This window comes from Chrysemys picta, chromosome 10, assembly GCF_011386835.1.
Source record: "Chrysemys picta bellii isolate R12L10 chromosome 10, ASM1138683v2, whole genome shotgun sequence".
NCBI lineage: Eukaryota > Metazoa > Chordata > Testudines > Emydidae > Chrysemys > Chrysemys picta.
Window position 1 is genome coordinate 2,084,336 of NC_088800.1, and position 8,695 is coordinate 2,093,030.

At 42.8% G+C, this 8,695-nt stretch overlaps 1 long non-coding RNA gene across 1 annotated transcript; it reads left to right on the forward strand.

The window, feature by feature from the left end:
- Positions 1 to 4,612: 4,612 nt before the first annotated feature.
- Positions 4,613 to 8,695, forward strand: LOC135973883 (uncharacterized). The gene is made up of 2 exons (XR_010590911.1): positions 4,613 to 6,848; positions 7,262 to 8,695. It is a non-coding gene; the product is annotated as an uncharacterized LOC135973883 (long non-coding RNA).

Consider the following 8,695-nt stretch of genomic DNA (forward strand, 5'->3'; position numbering starts at 1 on the left):
TAATCACGTTACTTTATTCTTCTTTGTCTAAACATCTAGCTCCATTCTGTTATCATATTACAATTGATTCTAAGAATTACAAGTCATTTGGCAATTTAACTTCAAATTGCTAAGTCATCATCTGATAATACTTTATCAGAATTGACAAGAATATGCTCTTTCTTTATTTCTGACATTGAAACCGACAGAAAATAATTCATTTTGCTTTCCCATCACTTTGTGGGTTCTGGAGGGCAAATGGGAGTGGTATAAACTTATTGTTGTCACTAAAGTCAGCAGCTATGAGCCAGAATTAATGAGCCATTGTCATTTAAGCATAATTTTTCCAACCCTTTAAGTGGCCCCAATCTGGGGCAGCACACAATCTATTTTGCACCGCTCCATTGGTGCAAAGCATTCCTAAATCCAGTGGATCCAATCAATAGAGGGTCTCCCTTTCATAGGATTCTTGAGTTGCAGAGCCATAGTGGGTCCCTGTGATCTGTGACTAAGGGTACATCTACACTACGGGGGGAGTCGATTTAAGATACGCAAATTCAGCTACGTGAATAGTGTAGCTGAATTCGACGTATCGCAGCCGACTTACCCCGCTGTGAGGACGGCGGCAAAATCGACTTCTGCGGCTTTCTGTCGACGGCGCTTACTCCCACCTCCGCTGGTGGAGTAAGAGCGTCGATTCGGGGATCGATTGTCGCGTCCCGTCGGGACGCGATAAATCAATCCCCGAGAGGTCGATTTCTACCCGCCGATTCAGGCGGGTAGTGTAGACCTAGCCTAAGGTACTATCCTTCCCCTGTGATTGGGGACAACTAGCACAGAAGGGAATTGGGGGAATGGAATAGGTGACTTTGCACCCTCTTCCATCCCACAGCAGCGCCAAGTACTCCTTGATGGCAGCTGTGTGGCTGGACTGGTAAACCCTATTAGAGAAGCCTTTGTTAAACTAGCAACAGAGGGTTCTGTGGCAACTTTAAGACTAACAGAAGTATTGGAGCATAAGCTTTCGTGGGTGAATGCCCACTTCATTAGACGCCATTATTATTATTTGTTAAACTAATAAACTTCAAAATTATTGAAATATAAAATACTAGATCGAGATAAAAGATGCTTAATAGGATAACACTACCCATATCATGTACGTAGACATTAAACCTGCTACCAATTAAAAAACAAAAAGTGACCAAGTCTGTCTACTTGTTTTCCTGTACAAATTCAGACTGACAAGTTGTGTTTCTACAGTCTCAGCAGGTGCAGAGAGAAAGCAATCACAATGGTTTTTTTATTCCATTGATAGTAAGACTTGAAAAGCTGCAGCATTTTTCTAGTGTGGAAATTATGTATATATATGTGGCGTGGGGAAGCATGCCATCCAACTAGTCTACAATCATTCTGGTTATATAAAAGCAATTAATCCCTTAAAGATTTTTTTTAAACTACTTAAAGACTGACACAGAGGTAGATTAATGCAAGAGCTTCAGATCTAGGCCCTGATCAAAAAGGACCCAGATGGAGCAATGAGGTAAGGCAGTGGTTCTCAACCAGGGGTACACACACCCCTGGGGGTATGCAAAGATCTTCCAGGGGATACATCAACTCATCTAGATATTTGCCTCGTTTTACAACAGGCTACATAAAAGCCACTAGCAAAGTCAGTACAAACTAAAATTTCATACAGACAATGATTTGTTTATACTGCTCTATATACTGTACATTTTAAATGTAAATACAGTATTTATATTCCCAATTGATCTATTTTATAATTCTATGGCAAAAACGAGAAAAGCAATTTTTCAATTAGAGAGTGCTGTGATGCTTTTGTATTTTATGTCTGATTTTGTAAGCAAGTAGTTTTTAAGTGAGGTGAAACTTGGGGTACGCAGGAGAGATCAGCCTCCTGAAAGGAGTACAGTAGTCTGGAAAGGTCGAGAGCCACAGAGGTAGGGTACCAGACCGCCATGCACAGCTGACTGATGTTGGCCAGCTGCCTTCTGAGGTAGGCTAAACTTCCTCTTTTGGGAGAAAGACAACTATTTGTCTAGAGGAGGGAGAGGTGCCTCAAAGTTGTTGTTTTTTTCTTTTTTTAGGGGGGAAGTGATTCTAATGGATTAGCATCTGTGACAGGGTCGGTAGCTCACCGCTGTGGCGCCTCCTCCTGGCCGCTTCGGGGAATTAGTTTTGCGCCAGTAGAGCGCCCTCTTTGGGTGGCGTTCCGTCTGTCGTCTCGCCTCTGTGGGGTGCACGGTCTGGTGTTGCTCCCGACGTCGGCGTCCTCTTCTGGAGCACTGCCCTCCGGCAGTGTCCCTCTGTCCAACCACACCCCCTTCCGGGGGGGGGGGGTAAACAACAGCCCCACACCTTCAAGTCCGATCCTCTCCGTCTAGGATCCGGTGTGGTTCTGACCGGCCGCTCCCTGCGGCCCGTGGCTGTGCGAGGGGTAGCACAGCAAACAAAGGGGGAAAAAGGGGGGGGGGACTCAGGCCCGCCCACTACTCTGAGTCCCGGTCCAGAGGCCCTCGAGTGACAGTCTCACTGTCCTCCTTCTCCTTACTCCTCTGACTATCCCTCTGGACCGCTTCCCCCAACAGCCCTTCACTACGCTAGGCCTCCTCCTCCCAGGCCTGCCGCCTAGCAGGCTATGGAGTAGGGCCTTCTCCCACTCTCTGGCTGGCCTGGCCTGCACTGCGCTGTCCGAGGTGCTGGCCTCCCAGCTCTGGAGACAGACCTTCCCCTCTGAAGGCCTGGGACAGACTGACTGCTCCTGCTCTGGGCAGTCTCTTATATGGCTGAGGCGGGCCCTGATTGGCTGGCCCCAATCTGTGTTCTGATTGGCCCTCTGTAAGCCCTTCCCTGATTGGTTGGGCGGCTGCGCAGGCGCCTAGACCTGCTGCAGCCCACCCTCTCTGAGTGTGGGCAATCGCCCCACCACAGCATCCCTTTACCATTAATCCGTCCCTGACTATACAAGTTTGTATAAAATAGTAAGTGTGAATGGTGCTTTCCATGCTAGAAGAAAGATGAGGGCTTACAATCTACATAAATATGTAAGGAAAAGTATTTCTTCTGAAAGAAGGAATAACAAACACACTGACGTCATTCACCTGAGGTTAGGTTTCAACATTACAGACTGTCTGGGAGAAATTAAAGGGATGCACTCAAGGACTGCTTAGACTAACAATGTGTCACTCCAGATTTACACCATTGTTCCTGATACTGAATATTTTTAAAACACACTGGTTCATTTAAAGTTTTATCTGATAGGAAATCGCATCGGTGTATCATTTTGTATACTATAAATTAAATATCTCATTATGCTGTTCATATTTTTCAGCACAGGCTGCAATCTTTTTTTCTTTTCTTGTGGGGGAGCAAGCAAGGACAGATTGATGAAGGTGAAGATTTATTGACTTGGTCCACTGTTGAGGCACATCAATTTTTAGCTTGTTAATCTTGATGGTAACACGTGAAACAATTTATTTTGTTTTGGTTGATCCTTGTGTCAATTCTGGTACTGAGGAGTGCTGAATCCTGAGTAAGTATTTTTATAGAGAGAACTGATCTACCAATTTGTGCTGCTTGTGACAACACTGCTAGTGCTAAGAATCACAAGATTTGTATTAAATATTTATTTTAGCTACTATATTGGGATTTTTAGCCTATATTAATTCTTTCAGTTGGCATTTATCAGCAAATGCCCTTCCTGTCTACACTCGCTGCAGAAACAGGTTTCTTCAGAACATGGATTTTATGTAACTTTTAGGCTCTAAAATTGGAGGAAAATATATATATATTTAAAGTCAGTAATGGAGATCAAACAAGGAAAAAAAACCAAATACATGTACTTTATTTGATAAAATTGTTATAGCTGGTTCCTTTTGGTTAGTCTTGATTTGATTCTGATGTTATATATTGTACATGGTCCAATGCATATCTTTTGTAAATCTATCATAGGTCAGAATTATTCACATAAAGCTCTATCTTATCTTCTAAGCAGGAACCTTTAGCTATGGAAAGCATTTATATTAAATGAGAGCATGTGGTCTAGGAGATGGGAGGGAACTGAAGTCAGAAACTCATAATTCTGCCACTGATGCAGCAAGTGATGTTGGGCAAATTATTTTGTCTATCTATACCGTAGCTTGCCCATCTGTAAAAGGGGAATAATACTTGGACATTTTAAAGCAATTTGAGGTCCTGGGGTGAAATGTGCTATAGAAGTGCATAGTATTTTTATAATTAACAATGCCCCCTTCCCCCCCCAATATTTCACGGTAGTCTCATAAAGATGACTCCTACCATGGAGCTTATGAAAATGTGTTTGAACTTGATGGTGTTAACATTTAGTTATGTCTTTGCTTCTATTACTTCTGCTCCTATGCCAGGTAAATGGACAACAAAGAGGAAACCATGTATTTTGAGGTCTTTTTTTCTCCAACTGATTCAAATAGATCTTCAGAGCATCTTCCAGTTGTTAAAAGCCAGACTGATAATTCATCTTCAAATTTGTCTTTGGAGGAAGAAGAAATTTCACATTATTTTAATTTTCCAAGACTATTTTTAATCTCTCACTTCAAGTGACGCCACAGAGAAAGAGGTAGTGAAAGAGCACATCCATCATCTTTACAGGTAGTCAAAAAGACAGTATGCTTTTAAAAATCATAGCAGGGAAAATCAATTCAAACATGATGTTTTCCAAAAGCTCACACATCTATATTTAAATAGATTCAACCACAGAAAATATTTAAATGATAATAATGTATTCAGTGCTGTACAAGATGTAGTTTCACAGTCCTCGCTCTGAGGAGCGTACACTTGACAAGACAGATACAGGTAAAAAGATACATTCATGTAGGAGAATGAAAGGTTATACAACTAGGAACAAACAATGTTGGCCACACTCATAGGTTGTAGGATTGTGTTCTGTAAATGTGACTTACATTCTTTGTTCTTAGATGTATAACTTGTGATTCTGAAAAGGATGTGCGGTCACAGTGAATAAATAGAGGTTTCTTACCCCATGCAGTAACTGAAGTTCTGTGAGATGTGTTCCTCTATAGGTGCTCCACTCTTGATTGGAGATTTTCATTAGCAGTGTCTGTTCGGCCCACGCACATGCCGTTGGTATCCTCATGCCCTGCACCGAGGCTATGTCAGATTGCACAGGCAAACCACTCCCTCAGTTCCTTCTGCACGACTGAGTCTCAGAAGAAACTCCAAAGCAGAGGGGAAGGAGGGTGAGTAGTTGAGCACCCATGGGGGATACATCTTGAAGAACTACAGTTACTGCACAGGTTGAGTAACCCTCTCTTTCATCTTTGAGTAGGGTCCCTATGGGTGATCCATCCTTGGTGACTCCCAAGGAGTATTCCCAGAAGGAGGAGTGGGGGCATTCGGAATGGAGTCCATCGCAGAGGCGAGAACTGCCTTGCCAAACTAGACACAATCAGCTCAGGATTGAATAAGGACTGGGAATGGCTGAGCCATTACAAACATTGAATCTATCTCCCCTTGTAAGTATTCTCACACTTCTTATCAAACTGTCTGTACTGGGCTATCTTGATTATCACTTCAAAAGTTTTTTTTCTCTTACTTAATTGGCCTCTCAGAGTTGGTAAGACAACTCCCACCTGTTTATGCTCTCTGTATATGTGTATATATATCTCCTCAATATTTATTCCACTCTGTATGCATCCGAAGAAGTGGGCTGTAGTCCACGAAAGCTTATGCTCTAATAAATGTGTTAGTCTCTAAGGTGCCACAAGTACTCCTGTTCTTCTTGCCAAATGTAGTGTCAGATCTGGAGGCATCAACCAGGACATTGTGTCTAGAGAGAAGACATGCACCAGAGACCATGTAGTGGCTCTGCAGATCTCTGAAATAGGAACATTTTTAAGGAGAGCCATAGAGGTAGGTTGTGATCTAGTCAAGTGCACCGGTAGAGATGGACTGTCGATACTATAGTAGCATACTACAATACACTTGGAAATCCATTTAGAAAGTCTCTGGGTAGAAATGGCAGACCTGTCTGCAATCAAAACAAAGAGTCCAGTGGATTTACGAAATGGTTTAGTTCTATCCAGACAGAAGGATAACGCCCTCCTGACATCTAGAGTTGGAAGTATGTGGTTTGGGAAAGAAAACTGGTAGGTATATGATCTGATTCAGATGAAATTCGGAAGTTACTTTAGGTAGAAACCTGATCCTTGTAGAATATTGTGAAGCGGGGGAGGAGGTCTGCCATTAAGGCCCCAATCTCTCTGACTCTGCAGTGTGAGGTAATAGTCACTAGGAAGGCTGTTTTACTAGATAAATCCAATAAGGAGCAGATGAACGTCAGTTCAACAAGATTTTCTGAGGCTTTTGAGAAACAAGTTCAGGTCCCAGGCAGGGGTAGGAACCTTTATCTATGGGAAGACATTCCCCAGACCTTTTATAAATCTTGCGGTTGGGAGGTGAGCAAACAGAGAAAAACCCTCAATAGTAGTCTGAAAGGATGTTAGGGCCACCAGACGAACCTTGAGGGAATTATGGGACATCCTGATTTCTTAAGATATAGCAGGTGCTTGAGGATGAGCGGAAGCGGGGCAGATTCGGGAGCAGCATTGTGGAGTTCACATCAGTGGCCAAATTTTTGTCTACTTTTGAAGGTAAGTAGTTCTGGTGGAAACTTTTCTACTATTTAATAGTATGTGTTATATCTCACAGAGCAGGATGACTCTAGCCCCATGAACCATCAAGGAACGACCCTTCAGGCAAAGAATTCCCAAGTCGGGATGCATCAGAGGACCAGAGTGCTGGGAGAGGAAATTAGCAGTTGGGAGATTTATCAGCTAGAGAGCAAGAGGAAACAGGTAAGGGAACCATGCTTGCTTTGACCATGTCAGGGCTATCAGAATGACTCTGGCCTTGTCCTGTTTGATCTTATTGTCTTGAGGATGAGAAGCATTGGAGAGAAGGTATAAACAGCCTCTTCGTCCATGGCAGGAGGAAGGCCTCCCCCAGAGAATTGTGATCCAACCCGCCCCCCTGGACAAAATAGGTGGCATTTTTTGTTTGTAGTTGTGGCAAAAAGGTATACTTGTGGAAACTCCTAAGCCCAAAAGATTCCAGCCAGAACCTGGGTCCAACTCCCATTTGTAGTCTTGGAAGAAGTACTTGCTGAGCATGTCAGCTGTGACATTCTGTATGCTGGGCAGCCTTGTTGCTAAGATTCTTATGTGATACTTTATGAACCAACTCCACTCATTTTATTGCCTTTGCACAGAGGGAAGGTGATCTTGTCTCTTGATATAAAACATGCAAGCCATGTTGTCTGTCATGACTTTGATGGATCTGTGTCTGATGAGAGGAAGGAAATGAAGACAGGAATTTCCGACAGCTCTGATCTCCAGACGGTTGATATAGAGGGTGGTCTCAGGATGACCATCTGCCCTGGATTGTTAGAGAGCCAAGATGCACCCCTCTCTTCCCTCTGATCCAAACAGAAATGTATCCGTGGTTATGGTTACTGTCGACACCCGTTAGAGGAAGGGGACCCCTGTCCCTACACTGTGATGAATCTTCCACCAATCTAGGGAATATTTTACATGCTGGGGGACCAACACCTGCTTGCCTAGACTCTGTCTGTTTGGTGAATAAACTGTTCTGAGACACTCCTGGAAAAAGCAGAGGCATAACCTCACATGCTGTGTCATGAAGGTGCAAACCGCCATGTGACCCAGAAGTTGAAGGTCTGGGGGCTATCCTGAGTCATTTTGACAAGGCTTGATAAAGTCCGGAATCTCTCCAAGGGAAGAGATGCCATGGATGTTAGGGAATCCAAGGGCACCCCTATGAATTGTATGTCCTGAACGGGATTTAGTGTTAATTTTTCCATGTTCAGCTGAAGGCGCAGGTCCAAAAAGAGAGTGAACACTGTCCTTGGGGCAGAAAACACTTCTTGGTAGGATCAACCCCGAGTAGCCAATAGTTGAAGTATGGGAATACCATGATAGCCTGATGACGTAGATAAGCAGCCACTACTGACAAAACCTTTGAGAACATTCTCGGAGCCGAGGAGAGGCTGAAGGGGAACACGCAATACTGAAAACCCAAACCACCAAAAAAGAAAATCAACCTTCTGCTGGTGGCATCTGACTAATATGTCCACTCTGCTTTGGATCGTTATCGAGCAGAACCCGTCATCAGCGTGGACGCATGTATTCTGGAATGGTGGTTGAAGCATGAAGGGACATATGAATCTTTAGCGCATCTGGCACGTAAATATCTTGCGATGCTGGCTACAACAGTGCCATGAGAATGCCTATTTTCACTTTCAGGTGACATTGTAAACAAGATGTGGGCAGCATTATCTCCTGTAAACTTGTTTGAACGATTGACTGATGTAGGACTGAGTGGAATTGTAGGTTCTAAAGTTTTACATTGTTTTATTTTTGAATGCAGTTATTTTTTTTGTACATCATTCTACATTTGTAAGTTCAACTTTCATTATAAAGAGATTGCACTACAGTATTTGTTATTAGGTGAATTGAAATATACTATTTCTTTTGTTTTTTACAGTGCAAATATTTGTAATAAAAAATAAATGTGAAGTGAGCACTGTACACTTTGTATATTCTATGTTGTAACTGAAATGAATATATTTGAAAATGTAGAAAACATCCAAAAATATTTAAATAAATGGTATTCTATTATTGTT